The following is a 21,633-nucleotide window of genomic DNA, read 5'->3' as shown; positions in this document are numbered from 1 at the left end:
CCTCCAGTTATTTGCAGATGTTACTCTACTCCTTTTGCTACAAAACGAATGTTTGTCCCTCTTCCCCGAAATTCACAGGTTGAAATCAAATCCCCCATACGATGGTATCTGCAGGTAGGGCCTTTGGGAGGTGAATAGGTCATGAAGGTGGAGCCCCATGGATGGGATTAGTGCCCTTAATAAAAGAGTACCAAGAGAGACAGACCCCTTGCCCCTTCCACCACATGGGGAGACAGTGAGAAGGTGCCATCTGTGAACCAGAAAGTGGGCCCTCACCAGACACTGAATCTGCCGATGCCTTAATCTTAGACTTCCCAGCCTCTGGAACTGTGAGAAATACATTTTTGTTCTTTATAAGTCACCCAGTCTATGATGGTTTGTTACAGCAGACTTTTAATAACTTTTCTTTATGATTCAAACTATAACAGCAACAGCACCTGGAAACCATTTTCACCTAACCTTTCCTTTTTTTTTGTTTCTGATTAAGTACTTGCCCACTTTTCCAAAGTTTAATTTTTGCTTTGAACCCCAAATCTCTGTCAGTTCACATTAGTTAATTTTGACATGGTCCTTCCAAATTTCTATTAACTATATTCAGGGATCCAAAAAGTCAGCTAATCTTTCCATAGATCTGCCAGGTGAGAATCATTCAAGGAAAAAATCTTCACCTTTTAAATTTTTTTGCTCACAAACTTTTGAAACTGTTCTTCCTTTGGATCAGCTCCCACACTTAAGTATGAAATAGCAGAGAGGGATGTTTTGATCCCTTGTCTTTACACAAAACTGAAAACAGGTGAGAGGTTAGTGCCTTGTATGTAATTAGATTCTGAGTATGATATTGATAGTATCATTTCCTGTGGAAATCAGATAGAAAGGCAAACTCTTACAAATGAGGGCTTCTCTGTGTAAAACAGTAAATGAAATAATGTATTACTGGAATCTCAGGGTTTTCAGAGCAAATTCTAGATGCAAAGCCTTTACATCTTCCTATCACTGTGGCTTCACTCACTACGCAGACTTAATTGTTTTAAAACATTCATAAAAATGCAATGCATGCTCCTAGTTTGGATCATTTTGCTATAAATTATGAGAAATTATTATAACTGGTGTAATTTGAATAGGGTCTGAGGACTAGGTGGTAGTAATGTACCAACATTAATTTCATGACATTGATGGGTGCATTGTGGTTATGCTGGAAAATGTCGTTTGTAGAAAATGCACACTAAAATATTCAGAAATGATGGGGCACCAGGTCTGCAACCGACTCTCAAATGGTTCCGGAAAAAAGTTATCTGTACTGTTCTTGCAACTTTTCTTTAACTTTGTGATACCTTCAAAACATACAATAATTTATGAATTATTAATTTGACTATTTTGACCTGGAATAGTCTGCTTGGCATTGTTGCATCTCTTGATAATTTTCCATGCAAATCAGACATTTAGGCTGAAGAGTGAGGGCTTGTCAGGCATCCAAATCTAAATCTGAGATGATCCTCATGACTTAAGCATCATTTGTGGACACTGAGTTAGTCTTAGAAATGCGATGACATTCCAGCTTTACTCCAAAAGTTGTACAGTATGGTATTGTGAGGGTTAATTTTATGTGTCAACTCGAATGTGCCATTGGTGCCCAGATATTTGGTCAAACATTATTCTGGATGTTGTGTGAGGATGTTTTAGGATGAGGTTAACATACACACATACATATATACATACATACATCATTTATTTGACAGGGTCTCAGTCTGTCACCCAGGCTGGAGTGCAGTGGTGCGATCCCCAGTTGAGGGTGATCCTCCCATCTCAGCCTCCCAAGTAGCTGGGACTATAGATGTGCTACCACGCCTGGCTAGTTTTTTTTTTTTTTTTTTTTGACAGTCTTGCTCTGTTGCCCAGGCTGGAGTGCAGTGGCATGATCTTAGCTCACTGCAACCTCCGCCTCCTGGGTTCAAGTGATTGTCCTGCCTCAGCCTCCTGAGTAGCTGGGATTACAGACATGCAGCAGCACACCTAGCTAATTTTTTGTATTTTTAATAGAGGCAGGGTTTCACCATGTTGGCCAGGCTGGTCTCGAACTCCTGACCTCAGGTGATCCATCTGCCTAGGCCTCCCAAAGTGTTGGGATTACAGGCGTGAGCCACCACGCCAGGCCTGGGTGGACCCAGTTTCTAATGGCTTACATTTGCATATCAAAGGTTGCCAGCCTGGCTCTAAGAGCCAGGGCTTTATAAGAAACTTTTCCAGAGATGCTTTAAAAAACAAAAACTTCCCAAGGACCCCTTTTCCTCTCTATCTGCCTAAAATAATTTCTTAATAACTCCTACAACATTACTCCCTGTGGAGACACCACACTAACTGCTGTTAGGGGATTTTGGGCGGCGACTCCTTTTGGCTACTTCCTGCTGAAAAGGGGTGTCAAATGGGGAACAGCAGCTAGGGCTCCTCCTGGGATCGATCTAAGGGTCCTCGGAAGAATGGCCTGTCTATGTGTGGTTCAGTTTACAGCACCATTTGGAGTTTGATTGCTTCTAGGCGAGAAGAAACAATTCGAGTTATAGTATTGTGTATACAGGGTCCAAATATCAATACAAGACATATAAGCAAGAGAGGGCTTAATAAAGGGGTTAACCAATTCCATAAAGAAGACTGGAATTTCTTCAAGAGGGTTTGTAGCCACTCGAGGCTGAAGCCGGCATTTTCCCTGAGCCTGTCAATAATTTTGATTTGATTTTTAAGTACCTGTAAATTTTCCTTTACTAGAGGTATAAATCCAAAAGCAGCATGTTTCATTTAAAACTGCGTCACTAAACCCAATAAAAAGTCCTACCAGACTCAGTGATAGTAAAACTTTCATGCTTCCTTTTTGTTAGTAACTATTATCTCTGCTATAAGGATAATAATTAAGCAAAATACGACAGCGATGGAAACTCTCTGTTTAATATTTCAGTTAGAAGGTGCTACTGTGTATAACCCTTTTGCAAATAATAGAGTGAGTATAACAATTTCCATAAGTGTGGTGTGGTAGATAATTTTCATCTAAAATTTTACTTGTCAAGATACAGAATTCCCCTTTGGGGAGGTCTATGAAGTTTCTTGCTTTTATTTTCCTAAACAAAGAAACCTCCGGGTTATGGGCACCCTACCCACTTTTATTACCTGGCAGAATTTGCAGGATAATTGCCCAGAACCAGTATATTGATCCGGATTTTTACATTACCCATCCCTTATTTTTTCTTCCAAGCTGCAGGAGATCACTACTTGATTCACAGGAATAAGCAGGGTTAGTCTAAAATGTAGACGAAAAGCCTGAAAACAATTAATGAGACTAGGACTTAATGACAAATGTATGATAAGCTTTGGAGCACCATTTTTCTCTCTAGTCCTCATTTTTGGTAAAAACAAATTGTGAATAAACTGTAGTCTTATATTTGGCCTGATTATTTGCATAAAGTGCAGCAAGAATGGTTATTTCTACATAGGCCTTTTGGATTGGCTTTGATGAAACTGTTTCACAAGGAATTTCAGATAAGACTTTTAAAGCCGAGCCTAGCAATGGGTTTGTATCCTCAAATACCTGTGGACTGGGTGATCCTCTCCTCTTGAGGTCCCAAGATAAACTCGGAGCTTCCAGACCTGTTAGAAAGTGACATTCTTTACTGACCACAGGTTAGGAACCCTGTGCAGGGACTGTGTAGACAAGGTATGAGGCCAGTTCTCCCCAAGGGGTTTTTATTGGCTCTGCATGTCAAGCTTGATTCCTTAAAGAGAAACACACCCTTTCAGTTAAAGCCTTGGTAAAATAACCAGTTTTTCCAATTGTGTCCCGCTGATAAAGAAAAATGGATTCTTATTGCACCGATGCAAACAACTATATTGCCATAAGTTAAGAGTACTCACAGATAGTTTCCAAATTCCAGAGGAACCAGGCAGAGAAATAAACATGCTCTAAATTTTGTTCATAGGAGTATACCTTACTCAATTATTAAAGGCCATGAATGGTTTAAAATAAGTTTCTCCTTGACTCTGAAAAACAAAACAAGGATCAGCAGTATTCCAAGCAAAAGATAAAAGGCTTGCTTTAACTTTCTGAGTGCAGCTCATTTAGTTAACTCTTGTTTTGCTTGATATTTGTGACCATGTCAGTTCTTTAAAAGTTTCCTATGTTCTTTCTCTATTCCAATGTTACAATCTGTAAAGCTATTAAAAACCTGCATTTGAGAAAACCTGTTAAAGTTCTTAATATAGCCTCATTATAAACTGTCTTTTAAGAAGGAACAAAACAAGACAATTGTCTGCAAATGGCAACATTTCCGGGGTAGTTACAATTAAAAACATGACTGACAAAAGAAATTTGTGTATATCCATGGTTTACAATAACTTTACCTTTAATTATGATTGATAGCATATACTTAAGACATTAGAATTTTAGAAATCCCGTACAATTTTTGAACATAGTATTATTCACCAAAATATAACTTAAAGAAGATTCGACATCATTTTGGCAATCTCATGTGACTAAACATGCCAAATAATCCTGATTACCTCTTTTATTTTTTTTTTTTTGAGACGGAGTCTCGCTCTGCCGCCCAGGCTGGAGTGCAGTGGCTGGATCTCAGCTCACTGCAAGCTCCGCCTCCTGAGTTTACGCCATTCTCCTGCCTCAGCCTCCCGCTGTTTACCTCTTTTTAAAAATGTTTCAGAGGCCCTATGAACCATCCAAAAAGCCAGGCATTAGCAAGGACAATTCCCAGACTGCCATAAATTATTTTGCCAAAATGATGACTTGAAAGGCAAAAACATTTTATTAGCCTTTACTATGACACGGAAATCCTGTTTAAAGCCAAGTTTTACCCTTGTATTAGTTTGTTAATGTTAACCCTAATTGGTTTAAATAAAACCTTATAGATCATTCTATCTAATCCTAACCAACTTGACCATGAAGTGAAATTTCTACAAACTTTTTATAACCCTTTTACTAAAAGGCAGAGTAGTGTTTTAAGACCTCCTTGCTATGCTTTTATTTCAATGCTTAGTTTATGAAAAGACTATATAGATACTATGGGAGAAGACAGTGTAGTGCTTCTACCATGCATTTCATTGCAAGGCAACCCAAAGCCAACTGGCTTATTTTGTAATTAGCCCATCCCTGACAGGAGTCTCATCTCCCAGTGGGGAGTGGGGATGTCTCCTTATTTTTCAGGTGGCCAAGAGCATGCTTTTCTGATTTATAACTATTATTAGCCATCCCTTACAGTGTATTTTTTACCTAGTTATTATACACCAAAGTTCTCTTACAATGCGGAGTAATTTCTGATACTGCAAAACTCAAAACCATCATATAACACAATGCAAAACAGAACAGAGCTTTTGATTTTGAGAGGGATCTATTTGCTTTTAATTCCTGGGGTTTCATGAGGAAAACAGGGTTTTCCCTAAAACGGGGTCTGTGGCACCTCCTCTGTTTTTCCCAAGGAGTCCCATGCTACCAGAAGTTATCTCAGGGCCTTTAATGCATGCATTAAGAATGGCAAGACAGAAAAAAAAAAAAAAAAAAAAAAAAAGGAGAAAAATAATTCAGCCGACTGAGAAGAACCTTCTTCTTCCAGAAAACAAGATCCAAGAAAAGAAAAACATAAAGGCCTTTTAAATATACCTAAAACTTGAATATTCACTTTTAATTAAGCTGAGCGCTCTTTAAGAAAATCTTTTAAAATCCCTTGTTACTTACTTGACTTCAGCCACGCCAAGCAGTTAAGATGTTTGGCTTTTGAACTTTACAAAGAGTAACCTCAGAGGTGAAACCAATGAGCCTTAATTAGGTTATGACTTAACCGCCAGTGTACAAGGTATTTTCAAAGGAGTGATAGGTAGCTTTTGAAACTGTCGTTGCAAAATTGTGAGTGAGACAGTGAAAGAGATCCGACCCAAACAACTTCATTTTGTTTCCAGCTCTCAAGCTGTCCTTGCCAATCACTGGGCATAGGCTGAACCAACTTTGGGAGGAGTTGGGTTTACAGCCTGGCTCTAAGAGCCGGGGCTTTACAGAAACTTTTCCGGAGATGCTTTAAAAAACGAAAACTTCCCAAGGACCCCTTTTCCTCTCTATCTGCCTAAAATAATTTCTTAATAACTCCTACAACAATACTCGTCTTCCCTGAATAGCACTGTTTTCCACGAGAACCAAAAATGCTGGAGAAGAGCTGACTTTTGATTATCAAATGAAAGGTTCTGGAGATATATCTTCAGATTCTATTGACCATAGCCCAGCCAAAAAGAGGGTCAGAACTGTATGTAAATGTGGAGCTGTGACTTGCAGAGATGAATTTTCAGGAAATAGAGCTGATGATCATTATAATTTTTCCCCCTAAGGTTAACATTTAAAAAAATACGTATTTGGGACTCTTACTATCAAGGTTGTACCTATGTCAATTTACAATTCATGTTTCGAGACATTTGCCAAATGCATTACTGATGCCTCTGAAGAGAGGGTCACTGGGTAACATAGACTGATTTGAAGTCTACCTATTTAGTGCTTAGAGACCAAACATGGAAGGCAAACTATTTACAGCTCAGTATATATGTACTTAAGTCTATGTGAACAGAGAAATGCTTCCCGCAGTGTTTGAAAATGTTAAGCCGATAATGTAACTAACAATTGCTGAAAGAACAAACATTCAACTTGCCATACACCTCAAATTTGGAAAAACAGAGTTAATTTGGGCAAATCTACAAGTTCTGTTTTCGTTACTGTATTGTCGTTGTTTAATACTCACTGTACTTGTAGTTGAGACAAATAAGTGATACTGAATTTTATACTCTATTTTCTTTTTCATTAAAACATTGGCATCTTAGTGATATAGACATTTAAGGTATAAAATTGCAGGGAGCCGAAGGCCCGTGGGACGTGACCAACTTGGCATTCCGCTGGAGGCTATATGATCAGAAAACAAACAGTTTATCATGAATGCAGGATGTGGGCAAACTCACAATGCCCCGCCACCAAAAGGTTTGCTGACGGACATTACTCCCTGGTAATGCCAGGCTCCTTGAAGTTACCTACTGAGAAAATTAGCGCCTACTGTTCAAAGGATACAGTCTCGCAAGCCTGCTGTGAACCAAACAGCCAACTGACAATTACCTGAAAATCACCCTCCCACCCCCATTTCTATCTCTTTTGCCTAATAAATACGGAGGGCTGTGTAAAGATCAGAGCCCTTGTCCACCAGAGGCAAGGTACCCCTGACCCCTTCTTCCAAATATACTCTTTTGTCTCTTGTCTTTTATTCCCGCGTTTGCCCCGCTTTGTTCAGTCCAATAGGTCAGCGGCATAGTGGCGCCCCAGAACAGGGACTTCGAGGACGTGAACGAAGAAGGTCTGCTGGAGCAGAGGAACTGAATTTGACAAGGCAAACGGGGACCCCGGGACGAGTCTGTCGGCAGTGGATATAAGGTCAGTGCCATAAAGAGGTACTGGGAGCAGTGCTTTAAAGAAGTACTGGGAACGGAAAGTTTTCTGAATCAGGGTAACAAGGGGAAGAATTTGTCTATTAAAGAAAAACATTATGTGCAGTTGCTTAAAGTTCTGTTGAGACAGTCTAGAGCTCAGGTTAATTCGCAGACACTAACCTCCTGCAGAAGCCACAAAAGGTTATTACACATAACCCATGGTTTCCACAGGCAGGCACTCTTGATGTGGAAAATTGGGATAGGACAGGAGAAGGATTAAAACAGGCTCATCCAAAAGGTCTTAAAGTTGATTCTTCTGTTTTCTCCCCTTGGAGTTTAATTCGTACTGTACTTCTGCCATTATCTCCTTATTATTTTGCTGGACAGCAGGCTAAGTCTAAAAATCTGAAAGAATCTGTTGTCCCACCTACAGCTCCAACTGAAAATGAAAAACAGGAGAGGGAGGATAAAAATTGGCCTATACCACCTCCTCCAATTGCAGAAACATCTGTACTGCCTCCTTTGGTAGCAGAAATAGCCCAATACAAAGAATTTTACCGTCTTCTGCCATAGCTGGAGAGCCCTTAGGACCTTGCCCTTTTCCTATTTCTGTAAGGCCTGATCCAAATAATCCACAGTAGGTTATTCATGAACACACTCCACTAGAGTTTAAGTTGTTAAAGGAATTAAAAGTGAGGGTGGTAAATAATGGCGTACAAAGCCCATTCACCTTAGGATTGCTAGAAGCTGTGTTTGGTGCTATGCGTCTTTTGCCCTTTGATGTGAAACACTTGGCGCGAACTTGCGTGTCTGTGAGTGCATATCTGACATGGAATTTAAATTGACAAAAAGTGTGTGCAAACCAGGCTAGACAGAACCGTGTTGCTGGACACGGAGACATTACAGAGGATATGCTGTTAGGTAATGGCCCTTACTCAGACCTGGAACGTTAACTGCTTATCAGCAGTGTGCACAGGCTGCTAAATAAGCCTGGGCCACAATTCCTGAAGAGGGAGTCCCAGTACAATCCTTTTTACATATTATGCAAGGATCACAGGAACCCTATGCGCAATTTCTTGCAAGATTACAAGAGGCAGTGAAGCATCAGATTCCTCATACCGTGGCTAACCTTAACTCTAGCTTTTGAGAATGCAAACATGCATTGGCACCAGGGAGGTGTACAAAAAACTTGGGAATTTTTCTCAGAGCTTGTCAGGATGTAGGAACTGAGCTTCATCGGTCTGCAATGTTAGCGCAAGCAATGGCTAATTTAGCAGTTGACAAATCTAAAAGCAGCCAAGGGTGAAACCCTAAAATGGGAAAATGTTATAATTGTGGAAAGACTGGACATTTTAAAAAGGAATGTTGCCAGATTTCAGGACAGAAAGGACCTTACAATGCTGTTCCCCCCCACCCCCCAACCCCACTGGAAAAAACCCCACTGGAGGACTTTGTCCTTGCTGTAACAAAGGAAATCACTGGACTAATCAGTGCTGCTCAAAATTTCATCAAAATGGCACCCCCCTGCCAGGAAATGAGACAGGGGCCTGAACCCGGGCCCTGAACCCGGGCCCCACAAACAATGAGGGCATTCCCAGTACAGATCTCAACCCCGTTTCAGGAATGGGTTCCCGGAGGCACATTGATTCCCTCACCCCAGAAACACCAGGAAGCGTAGAATTAAATCTACCCACCAGAGGAAAAAATCACATTAGTTGGTGGAGACAAACCTATCAAAGTTCCCACTGGTATTTGGGGACCTTTACCAACAGGATACATGGGACTAATTTTAGGCAAAAGCCATCTTAACTTGCAAGGCATCACTGTAGTCCCAGAAGTGATGGACTCCGATTATGAAGGAGAAATTCAAGTAGTTTTAATGTCACAAAATCTTTGGGGTTTTGAACCAGGAGAATATATTGCTAATTATTGCTTATTCCCTGCAAATTACACCCTTCTCCACAAAAGGAGAAATGAGGAAATAAAGGATTTGGGAGCACAACTATACAGGAAATCTGTCTATCCTAACCCATAGCCTCTAATAGACCCATCTGTGTAGTACAAATTAAAGAAAAGAAATTTTATGGGCTTATGAATACGGGAGCTGATGTATCAGTAATATTTAAAGACAATTGGCCCCCATCCTGGCCCTTAAATTAACTTCTATGTCCCTAGTGGGTATAGGAACAGCTCAAAGTGTTCAACAAAGTGCTGAGATTTTATCTTGTTTTGGTCCAGATGGACAGTCATATACTTTTCAGCCTTATGTTGCAAATATAGCTATCAATTTATGGGGTCGAGACTTACTTACAGCATGGGATATGAGACTTACAAATGAAAACTTTAATAACTCAGGATTTAAAATGTTGAAAGACATGGGATATCAAAAGGAAAAAGGTTTAAGAAAATTTCTACAATGAAATCCTAACCCAATATCAGTAACTGGAAAAACAAATAAAAAAGGGCTAGAATGTCAGGATTTCTGACGGGGATCATGATATTTCTCCTCTGCCCACTGCCTTACCATTAGCATGGCTTAGTGACAAACCTGTGTGGGTGGATCAATGGCCCCTAACACATAAGACGCTAGATCAACTTCATCTGTTGGTAAAAGAGCAATTAAATGCAGAACATATAGAAAAGTCCCTAAAATTCACCAGTATTTGTTGTTCCAAAAAGGTCCAAAAACAATAATGACCTCTGGGGTTTCTGCTCAACGCTCAAAGCTAATTGCAGTCATTCAGGTTTTACAGCTCACAGCTTCAGATCCTATCAACATTGTCTGTGATTCAGCTTAGGTTATAAATGTAGCCAGTTGCATAAAAACTGCTACAATTAGAAGTACACTAGACCCTGAACTGCTTAATTTATTTTTAAGACTTCAATAAGTTATTTGTTCTCGTACAGCTCCTTTTCATATTTCTCATATTCACTCTCTTTTTTTTTTTTTTTTTTTTTTGAGACGGAGTCTCGCTCTGTCGCCCAGGCTGGAGTGCAGTGGCCGGATCTCAGCTCACTGCAAGCTCCGCCTCCCGGGTTCAGGCCATTCTCCTGCCTCAGCCTCCCGAGTAGCTGGGACTACAGGCGCCCGCCACCTCGCATGGCTAGTTTTTTTTTTTTTGTATTTTTTTTAGTAGAGACGGGGGTTTCACCGTGTTAGCCAGGATGGTCTCCATCTCCTGACCTCGTGATCCACCCGTCTCGGCCTCCCAAAGCGCTGGGATTACAGGCTTGAGCCACCGCGTCCGGCCTCTCATATTCACTCTCACATACAACTTCCTGGGCCACTATCTCTAAGTAATGAGAAAGCAGACAAACTAATTGGTTCTGTGTTTCAGCAAGCTCAAGCGTCTCATGCACTTCTGCACCAAAATACTTCCGCCCTTACTCGCATGTTCCATTTATCTCGCAGTCAAGCTAGGGCTATATAATACAAGCCTGTCCTATTTGCCAGCATCTCCCTGGAGCCACACCTGTAGAAGGCTGTAACCCACGAGGTTTGGCTCCCGATGAAATTTGGCAAATGGATGTTACACACATAGCAACCTTTGGCAAGCTTAGCTATGTTCATGTGACTATAGACACTTATTCTCAAATGCTGCATGCTACATGCCAAATAGGTGAGACAGCTGGTCATGTACAGCAACATTGTCTGTCATTATTTGCTTATATGGGAATTCCTAAACAATTAAAAACTAACAGTGGACCCGCTTATACTAGTCATGCTTTTCAAAATTTCTTACAGCTTTGGGCTATAACCCATAGAACAGGAATTCCTTATAATCCTAGAGGACAAGGCATAGAGCAGGCACATCAAACATTATAATGCATGTTGAAAAGACAAAAGGGAGCATATGAGGCCAACTACCACCTCAATCAAAACTACATTTAGCCTTATTTACTGTAAATTTATTGACTCCTGGTACGAATGGTAAGACTCCAGCAAAAAGACACTGGCAAGTGTTAGAGGAAGAGGAAAGTTTATCCGAAAGTGTTACGGAAATCCCCAAAAGAAGGACAATGGAAAGGTCTGGTGGATTTACTGATGTGGGGAAGATGGTATGCTTGTGTGTTTACAGGAGATGGACAAACTGTGCATGCAATCATGGAACGGGAGACTGGAGGAACCCAGGATGGCCAACCATGGGCCTGGTCCCTCTGGTACGAGCCATGAGCCAGCTGAGCCTGAGTGCAAAGACGGAGAGAGGGCTGATAAGAGTCACGACACAGCTCTAATGCTACATTTTCTGTAAAATTTGATGGACCACCAATTGGATAATAAGAGTTGCCCAGCCTGGACTTATATTCTTTCCATTAACACATAAACAAAAAGGGGGATATGCAGGGAGCTGAAGGCCCGTGGGACGTAACCAACTCAGCATTTCGCTGGAGGCTATATGATCAAACAGCAAACTGTTTATCATGAATGCAGGATGTGGGCAAACTCACACTGTCCTGCCACCAAAAGGTTTGCTGAGGGACACCACTCCCTGATGGCTCCTTGAAGTTACCTATGGAGAAAATTAGCGCCTATTTAAAGGATGTAGTTCAAAGCCTGCTGTTCTCCAAGCAGCTTGTTTTGGCCCCAGCTTGTGCTGGCCCCACTGCCCTAGGTGTGTAGTTCAAACGGCCAACTGACACTTACCCGACAATCACACCCCCACCACCCCGCTATTTCGCTCTTTTGCCTAATAAATATGGAGGGCTGTGTAAAGCTCAGGGCCCTTGTCCACTAGAGGCAAGGTACCCCCTGACCCCTTCTTCCAAATATACTCTTTTGTCTCTTGTATTTTATTCCCATGTTCGCCCCCCTTCGTTCAGTCCAATAGAGACCAAACGTGGAAGGCAAACTATTTACAGCTCAGTATATATGTGCTTAAGTCTGTGTGAACAGAGAAATGCCTCCCGCAGTGTTTGAAAGTGTTAAGCTGATAATGTAACTAACAATTGCAGAGAGAACAAACATTCAGCTTGCCATACACCTCAAATTTGGAGAACTAAAGTTAATTTGGGCAAATCTACAAGTTTTCGTTCCCATATTATCATTGTTGTTTAATACTCACTGTACTTGTAGTTGAGACAAATAGGTGATACTGAATTTTATACTCTATTTTCTTTTTCATTAAAACATTGGCATCTTAGTGATAAAGAAATTTGAGGTATAAAATTAAATGTAAAAGTTAATTTCAGCTTCATTATATATATATTTTTTTTCTTTTCTTTTTTTTTTTTTTTGAGATGGAGTCTTGCTTTGTCGCCCAGGCTGGAGTGCAGTGGCACTATCTCGGCTCACTGCAAGCTCCGCCCCCTGGGTTCATGCCATTCTCCTGCCTCAGCCTCCCAAGTAGCTGACACTACAGGCGCCTGCCACCATGCCCAGCTAATTTTTTGTATTTTTAGTAGAGATGGGGTTTTGCTGTGTTAACCAGGATGGTCTCGATCTCCTGACCTCGTGATCCACCCGCTTCGGCCTCCCAAAGTGGTGGGATTACAGGCGTGAGCCTCTGCGTCCGGCCTCATTTCATATTTTGAAGCAATCTAGACTGTTGTAATGAATGTATGTCTGAACCTATAAGTCTTAAAGATTTCTTAATCTTCTAGAAGAAAAAATCTCCAAAGATCTCGCTCTTTGTCCAGAATAGCTGGCCATTATGCTTCTTTGAAAGGACAGGGCAGCAGGGCCAGCATGGTTTTTGGAGCACCAAGCAATGGAAATGGAGCACTTTAAGGGTGCCTCTTAGTAACATGAATTAGGAAATCTGTGTTGAGTACCTCGGTCTAAACAGTAAAACAAGCTGCCTGGAGAACGGCTGTACCTAATGACACTATAATGTACATTAGGCAGGCTGATCTCGAACTCTTGAGCTCAAATGATCTGCCTGCCTCGGCCTCCTCAATTACAGGCAGGTGTAACAGTTCCTTTCTACCAGATTTAATTATTTTCATATTTCCTGCAGGTTCTTCTTAAAAAGTAAACTATATTTTTGAACTGAAACTTGTTTTATACATGAATTTTTTTTAGATGTGATAAGGCTAAACTTGGCCAAAGTGTGTGCCTGAATTATGAGACTTTTTTATTAGTCGACCTGTGAAGGCTGAAATGGAATATATTGGTTTTCAAGGGGGTGGGGGTGGGGTTCCGGCATAGTATTGAATCTCAGGAAAAACTATGCTTTCATCTCTGATTCTGGGATTTCTAATCGTGTTGTCCACAATGAAGATAAATGCAGCAAATAAATCTAGCTTTCAGTATTCCTTAGTAAGTTTTACCTAAGCTCATTGCTCTAGGTTTTGATTACCTAAAATAAGCTTGGGTAAAACTGAACCGACTTCAAGAATGCAGCACTTCTCAATCTTTAGCTCTTTGTTGGGAGAACTATACTTTATTGTTCATTATATTGCTATCACAACTTTGCTCTTTCATAATACAGGATAAACTGTTTACATGTTTGGAGCCTCAGAGTCTGTTAACCAAGACTGCAGAGTGTGTCAAGGAAAAATACACTTTCTTAATGGCATTTGTGTTTTCTTTGTGAAAAGTCAGTCACATAGTGTCAGTGTTAAGAAAGGGTCAAAGGTTTATAGGTTGCCCCCAAAGGCCATACTTTGAATTATGATTATCATGGGTTTAAAGATGTAATTTTTTAAAGTCAGTGTTTTACCACCTAGTTATTTGATCTTGTCCAATTTTGTGTTTTTAAAAAGTGTAAAACTGGAAGGCAAAGAAAAAATACTATTTTCAGTAAATACGTTGTTTGGTCGTTATTAATAGAATGTAATGGGCCTTTGAGATCTTAAGTACTTATGTTACCTTTGTTATTCAAACGCTGAACTTAAGCAGTGAAATAATAGAAACTATTTGAAGGAAGTTATTAAGGGGTTTAACTATTTTAAGTCAATATTTAGCTTATTCATATTGGTTTCCTGAAGATGTCAGAATTTGTTTTCAGTGTAAGACAAATATTCAAAGGTAACAGATCAAGTTTAAAATGTAAATCCACTGTACGTATTATATTGATACCATCATTTTCAGGATGTACATAAGAGGATTGCGATACACAATTAGTAATCTCAGGGTTTTTCCCCATATATCTAAAATTTAGACTGTACTTATTTCTCTTTTAGTTCATCAATTTCTCTTAGCAAAATAAATTTAGTTTGGTATTTGATGTTCTATTAAAAACAATATTTCCAGGCTTGAGCCAGCTTAGAGACCTAGAATACCTTGAATGAAGGGGAGACTGAGTCTTCCTTAAGAACCCCAGAAAACTATCTAAAATCTATGCTGTATCTTTCAGCCTTCACCAAAGGGTACCTATAGCCTTTAACTAGGATAACTGCATTGAGGAAAAGGAAATAATCAGACCTTTTGGGAATTACTGGAGACAGGCTTTGACATTTACTCCAGGAGACCCAAAATATCACTGTGATCACGTCAGAATAGTGGCTTATGGAGGTTACAGTATGAACGGAATTTTAGCTCATGTCCATATCACAGTGGACCAAGTGGATACCCAATCCTGTGCTGTGGTTATTTCCCCAGTTCTAAAATGTGTAATTGAAACACATATACTCAGCAGCTGACAATCCCACACTGGTTGTCTGACCTGTGGGGTGAGGGCTATTGTGGTGAGAAAGGTCAAGTGGAAGTCAATAGAACTGCCTCTACCTAGGAAAATAATATATCAAAAGCAATACCAGGTTCCTAGGGGACTGCAGAAATTAGTGCCAACATTAAGGACTTGAAAGATACAGGTGTGGTTGACAGAGCAGGAGTACTGCCATCTTGAACAAGCACTGTCATTTTAAAATTCACCTTAATAAAAAACTGCCTAAATCCAAAGGGCATCAGCATAATGGCTAAGGTCAGCACGACCGTAAACCACAAACAACATCTCCAACCAGAAACACCCCGAACTCCTCCCCAACCAGAAACATGCTAGCCCTCAGATAAACCCCCTCTGGGTGGGAAGATGCCAGCCTCGAGATAAATCTCTTCTGGCCGGAAAGATGTCAGCCCAAAGATAACCTCCCCTCTGCCCAGAGACATTTTAACTCCACCGTAAAACTTCTCCCCCACACAGAAACATTCCAAGCTTGTAATAAGCCCCCTCACCCTAAAACCAATATATAACTCTTAGTCTGTAAGAGAAAGTGCTCCTGACTGAAACTGGGCAGAAGCCCCTCTCAGGTTTATTTTCTTAAAATAAATCTGTCTTTAACTGTTAAGCCACATTTTGTGTTTCTTTCCGCTTTAACTCTTACAGTAGTGATTCCCACCACATCCCCATTGAACCCTCCTATTTCTCCTGTGCAGAAGACAGATGGATCTTGGAGGATGACACTAGATTAAGTTTAACCCAGTGGTGTCTCTAATTGCAGCCACTGTGCCAGATGTGGTTTCACTGCTTGAGCAAATTAACACATCCCCAGGTACTTGGTATACAGCTATTGATCTGGCAAATGCCCTTTTCTCCATCCCTGTCCATAAAACCCATCAGAAGCAGTTTGCTTTCATTTGGAAAGGCCAGAAATACACCTTCACTGCCTACATTAGGGATACATCAACTCTCCAACACTATGTCATAATTTAGTTCACAGGGATCTTTTTTTTTTTTTTTTTGAGACAGGGTCTCATTCTCTTACCCAGGCTGAAGTGCAGTGGCATGATCAGAGCACACTGCGGCCCCGACATCCCACGCTCAAACAATCTTCCCTCTTTAGCTTCCCGAGTAGCTAGAACCCCAGGCATGTATCACCACATGTGGCTAATTTTTAAAAATTTTTTTGTAGAAACAGGGTCTCAATACATTGCCCAGGCTGGTCTTAAACTCCTGGGCTCAAGCAATCCTCCTGCATTGGCCTCCCAAAGTGATGGGATTACAGGCATGAGCCACTGCACCCAGTGGCATCTTGATCATTTTTCCCTTTCAAGAGATATCACACTGGTCCATGATATCAATGAGATTATGGTGATTGGATTTAGTGAGAACTAGTACCTACTCTAGACATTGGTAAGATAGTTGCATGACAAAGAGTGGAAAATAAATCCAAAAAAAACTCCAGGGACCTTCTACCTCAGTGAAATTCCTAGGGCTTCAGTGGTGTCGGGCATATTGAGATACTCCTTCTATTTGATTTTTTTTTTGTTTGCTTTTTTTGAGATGGAGTCTCACTCTTGTTGCCCAGGCTGGAGTGCAGTGGCACAATCTAGGCTCACTGCAACCTCTGCCTCTCGGGTTCAAGTGATTCTCCTGCCTCGGCCTCCCAAGTAACTGGAACTACAGGTGCGTACCACCATGCCCAGATAATTTTTGTATTTTTAGTAGAGACGGGGTTTCACCATGTTAGCCAGGCTGATCTCGAACTCCTGACCTCAAGCAATCTGCCTGCCTCGGCCTCCCTAAGTGCTGGGATTACAGGCATGAGCCACCATGCCCAGCTGATTTTTTAATTTTTTTGAGACAGAGTCTCCGTATGTTGTGCAGGCTGGTCTCAAACTCTTAAGGTCAAGTGATCTGTCTGCCTTGGCCTCCCAAAGTGCTAAGATTACCGGCATGAACCATTGTGCCTGGCCAGAGATATTCCCACTAAAATGAAGGGTAAGTTGTTGCATCTGGGCCCTCCTAAAACCAAAAAATGAGGCACAACACCTAGTAGGGTGATATGGTTTGACTGTGTCCCTACCCAAATCTCACCTTGAATTGTAATCATCCCCACGTGTCAAGGGTGGGGCCAGGTGGAGCCAACTGAATCATGGGGCAGTTTCCCCCATACTGTTCTGTGGTAGCAAATAAGTCTCACGAGATCTGATGATTTTGTCAATGGGAGTTCCCCTGCAGAAGCTCTTGCCTGCCACTATGTAAGATGTGACTTTGCTCCTCATTCCCCTTCCACTACGATTGTGAGGCCTCCTCAGCCATGTGGAACTGGGAGTCAATTAAATCTCTTTCCTTTATAAATTACCCAGTCTCAGATATGTCTTCATTAGCAGTGTGAAAACAGACTAATATGTAGGACCTCCTTGGATTTTGGAGGCAACATATTACTCATATGGCTTTGTTTTTCTGGCCTATTTATGAAGCGACCTGAAAAGCTGCTAGTTTTGAGTGGGCTCCAGAATAAGAGAAGGCTCTGCAACAGCTCCAGGATGCTCTACAAGCTGCTCTGCCACTTGAGGCATATGATCCAGCAGATCCAATGACAGTGGTGCTTGAAATGACAGTGGCATTTAGGGATGTTGTTTGGAGCTCTTGGCAGGCCCCCATAGGTGAACCACAGCTCAGGCCCTTAGGATTTTAGAGCAAAGACTTGCCATCTCCTGCAGATAACCACTCTCCTACTGAGAACAGCTCTTGATCTGCTACTGGGTTTTAGTAGAAACAACACTTGACCATAGGCCACCAAGTTACCATGTGACCTGAGCTGCCCATCATGATCTGGGTGTTATCTGACCCAGCAAGCCATAAAGTTGGGTGTGCACACCAGTGCTCCATCACCAAATGGAAGTGGTAAATATATGATGGGGCCTGAGCAGGCCCTGAAGGCACAAGCTACATGAAGAAGTGGCCCAAATGCTCATGGTTTCCACTCCTGATACACAGTCTTCTCTCTCCCAGTCTGCACCTGTGGCCTCATGGGGAGTTCCCAACAGTCAGCTGACAGAGGAAGAGAAGACTTGGGCCTGGTTTACAGATGGTTCTGCATGGTATGTAGGCACCACCCCAAAGTGGACAGCTGCAGCACTATCACCCCTTCCTAGGACATCCCTGAAGGACAGTGAAAGGAAATCCTCCCAGTGGGTAGAACTCCCAAGCAGTGCACCTAGTTGTTCTCTTTGCTTGGAAGGAGAAAGGGATAGATATGCAATCATATACTGATTTGTGGGGTGTGACGAATGGTCTGGTTAGATGGTCAGGGACTTGGGAGGAACATGTTGGAAAACTAGTGACAAGGAAATCTGAGGAAAAGGTATATGGATAGACTTCCTTATGTGGGTCAAAAAAAGTGAAGATATTTATGTCCCATGTGAATCCTCACCAAAGGTGACCTCAGCAGAGGAGGATTTTAAGAGTCAAGTGGACAGAATAATCATTTCTGTGAATACCAGTTAGCCTCTTTCCCCAGCTATCCCCTCATTGCCCAATGGGTTCATGAACAAAGTGGCCATGGTGCCAGGGATGGAGGTTATGCATGGGCTCAGCAACATGCACTCCCACTCATGAAAGCCAACCTATGACCACTGCTGAGTGTCTAATCTACCACCAGCAGAGACTATCACTGAGTTTCCAATATGGCATAATTCCTGGGGAGATCTGTCAGCTATCTGGTTGATTACTCTGGATTGCTTCCATCAGTAAGGAAGCAATGTTTTGTCCTTACTGGAACAGACACTCTAGATACTGGTTTGCCTTCCATGCACACAAAGCTTCTGCCTAAACTACCATCCATGGTCTTACAGAATTCCTTATCCACCATCATAATATTCCATACAGCATTGCTTCTGGTTAAGGAACTAACTTCACAGCCAAAGAAGTGCAGCAATGGGCCCATGCTCATGGAATTCACTGCTCTCATCATGTTCCCCACCATCCTGAAATAGCTGGCTTGAAAGAATGGTGGAATGGACTTTGGAAGACTCAGTTACAGTGCCAGCTAGGTTACAATACCTTGCAGGGCTAGGGTAAGATTCTCCAGAAGTCTCTATATACCCTGAATCTGTATCTAATATATGGTGTTGTTTCTCCCACAGCCAGGATTCACAGATCCATGAATCAATGGGTGGAAATCAATGGGTCCCCATCAACCCTAGTGACCCACTAGCAAAATTTCTCCTCCTGTTACAGAGACCTTTTGGTCTGCTAGCCTAGAGGTTTCAGTTCCAAAGGGAGGAATGCTTCCACCAGGAGACACGACGATTCCATTGAGCTAGAGTTTAAGGCAAAGAAGGGAGTTCTGGTGTTGGTTGGAGTGATTGATCCTGTCTACCAAGGGGAAACTGGACTACTACTCCACAATGGAGGGAAGGAAGAGTATTCTAGAATACAGGAAATCCTCTAGAGAATCTCTTAGTGTTACCATCCCTTATGACTAAGATCAATGGAAAATGACAACAACCCAATCTAGGCAGAACTACTAACAGATTTTACAGCAATGAAGGTTTGGGTTACCCTACCAGTAAAGAACTATGACTAGCTGAGTTGCTTGCTGAAGGTAAACAGAATATGGAATGGGTAGCGGAAGAAGGTAGTTATAAATATCAGTTATCATGTGACTAGTTACAGAAACAAGGGCTGCAATTGTCATATTTCCCCCTTATTTTGTTATGAATATATTTGTTTATATATATCAAATACTTATGTTTTCTTCCCTCTCTTATTCCCTTATCATGTAACATAAGGTGTATTGGCTTTAAATAATAGTATTTAAGAATTGTTAACTTTATATCATTGTATTTAAGTGACAGGATATCAAAGAAAAGAGTAAACATCAGTGAAGGACTTTACCTCTTTTGCTGGGGAAATGGTTAGTGTGCTTTCGGTTGTAGGCAGAATAGTTTTATCATGTTAGATGGAATTATGACCTTGTTATGGTCTTCATTTGACGATTAAATATGGTTTAAGGAGGTGTTATATGGGTGCCAAGTTCACAAGGCATGGATTTGTGATAGTTCATTATATGTGTCAACTTGACTGGGTCTTGGGGTACCCAGATATTTGGTCAAACATTATTCTGGGGTTTCTTTGGGGATGTTCCTGGGTGATAGGAACATAGGAACATTTAAATTGGTAGACTGAGTAAAGCAGATTGCTCTCCCTGATGTGGGTGGGCCTCACCCAATCAGTTGAAGGCCTGAATAGAACAAAAAGGATTACCCTCCGCGAAGTAAGAGTGAATTCTCCTGCCTGCCTTCAAACTAGAATATCAGCGTTTTCTTCCCTTCAGACTTAAGCGGAAACATCAGCTCTTCCTGGGTCTTGAGTCTGCCAGCCTTTGAACTGGAACTACACCATTGGTACTCCTGGGTCTTCCTCCTGACAACTCACCTTGCAGATATTGGGACTTGTCAACCTACACAATCATGTGAGTTGACTCCCTACAATGAATCTTTGTTTGTCTGTCTTTCTCTCTCTCTAGCTCGCTCTCTCATATATATCCTATTGATTCTGTTTCCCTGGAGAACCCTAATACAGATTTTAAAATAAATATTTGTATAAATTAAATTTACATGTTAGGTTCTAAAAAATTACTATTATTTAGAGATGGGGTCTAGTTATATTGCCCGAGCTTGAGTACAATGGCCCTTCATAGGCACAATCATTGTACGCCACAAACTCAAACTCCTGGGCTCAAGCAATCCTCTTGCCTCAGCCTCCTGAGTAACTGGGACTACAGGTGTGGGCCACCATGTTGGGCTCAAAAATTAATTTTGGCCAAGCATGGTGGCTTGTGCCTCTATCCCAGCACTTTGGGAGGCTGAGGCGGGAGGATTTCTTGAGGCCAGGAGTTCAAGACTAGCTCTGGCAACATAAAGAGACCCAGTATCTACCAAAAAGAAAAATTTTAAATGTTAAAAATTAATGTTTTAAATGTTCAAAAATTAATTTAAATTTTAATGCATGTAAAAATAAAACTTAAATGCATTAAGAGTGCTTTAAAATAAATTGCACTGAAACATTTTTAAAAACCCAGGTATAATCCTGAAACCTATAAATTCATCTATAGATCTATAGAACTTATAGATCTTGAAATCTATAAATTCACCTCACTCTACAATATGGATTAGAAGTACTTGAGACACAGAAAGACTAAGGCAGCTGCCTGGAGACTTGGATCCACTAAGTGGCTGAACTGAGATTTACATGGGAAAGATTAAATAGTAACTATTTTACATGAGAAAGATGAAAATTACATGAAATAAATTATGTAAGGGACACTGGCTGATATATGCAAAATGGTCTACATATTTCAGAATAAAAACAGTATTCTTTAAAAAAAACACCCAGGTGTAATAAATATTCTCCGGTGGTTAATAAAAAGTCTAAAAATTCACAAAGTATTACTTACACTCATGTATGGATTTTTTTTCTTTTCTTTTGAGACAGTCTCACTCTATCACACAGGCTGGAGTACAGTGGTGCAATCTAGGCTGACTGCAACCTCTGCCTCCCAGGTTCAAGTCATTCT

At 41.1% G+C, this 21,633-nt stretch overlaps 2 protein-coding genes and 1 long non-coding RNA gene across 25 annotated transcripts in view; 2 read left to right on the top strand and 1 right to left on the bottom strand.

Annotated features, from left to right (window-relative positions):
* Window positions 1-7,257, top strand: part of KDM5C (lysine demethylase 5C) — a 63,454-nt gene extending 56,197 nt beyond the window's left edge. The window contains exon 28 of the transcript XR_012430192.1: window positions 6,853-7,257. The gene's annotated coding sequence lies outside the window, so the exon portion shown is untranslated. The remainder of the gene's footprint in view (window positions 1-6,852) is intronic.
* The window catches only part of KANTR (KANTR integral membrane protein), a 117,912-nt gene that overhangs the window by 46,102 nt on the left and 50,177 nt on the right, over window positions 1-21,633 (bottom strand). The gene's annotated exons all lie outside the window — the stretch shown is intronic.
* Window positions 7,313-20,530, top strand: LOC141409436 (uncharacterized). Its single transcript, XR_012430234.1, has 3 exons — window positions 7,313-7,450; window positions 18,066-18,154; window positions 20,392-20,530. It is a non-coding gene; the product is annotated as an uncharacterized lncRNA (long non-coding RNA).

Source organism: Macaca fascicularis, chromosome X (assembly GCF_037993035.2).
Source record: "Macaca fascicularis isolate 582-1 chromosome X, T2T-MFA8v1.1".
NCBI lineage: Eukaryota > Metazoa > Chordata > Mammalia > Primates > Cercopithecidae > Macaca > Macaca fascicularis.
Note: the sequence above shows the minus strand (reverse complement) of the source record. Positions and strands in the feature narration are given on the sequence as shown.